Source organism: Rissa tridactyla, chromosome 1 (assembly GCF_028500815.1).
Source record: "Rissa tridactyla isolate bRisTri1 chromosome 1, bRisTri1.patW.cur.20221130, whole genome shotgun sequence".
Taxonomy (NCBI): Eukaryota; Metazoa; Chordata; class Aves; order Charadriiformes; family Laridae; genus Rissa; species Rissa tridactyla.
The window spans coordinates 104,184,395-104,184,754 of record NC_071466.1 but is presented as its reverse complement, the minus strand read 5'-3'; positions in this window follow the sequence as shown (position 1 = coordinate 104,184,754).

The following is a 360-nucleotide window of genomic DNA, read 5'->3' as shown; positions in this document are numbered from 1 at the left end:
TCCCCGAGCATGATCGCCGCCGCGCCCGCCGCCACAGCGCCCCCTACCGCCGCCCGCCCGCCGCCGCCCACCCGCCAACAGCGAGCGGCCGCCCGACCATAGAGAGGCGGCGGGGGCGGGGGATAGAGAGTGCGCGGCGGGGAGCGTAGAGAGCCAGGGCTAGAGCGGCCCGCCGCGCCGCCCGCCTCCCCCTCCCCTTCCTTTCCCAGCGGCCGCCGCTGCCGCCATCTTGTGTCGAGACGGGGAGCGGGGCGGGAGGAGGTGGTGTGCGCGGCCCCTGGGGGAGTGCGCCATGGCGGGAGAGCGGGTGATGTCGTGCCACACGGGGTAAAGGGGGGTGCCGAGCTTCCGCCTCCCCAC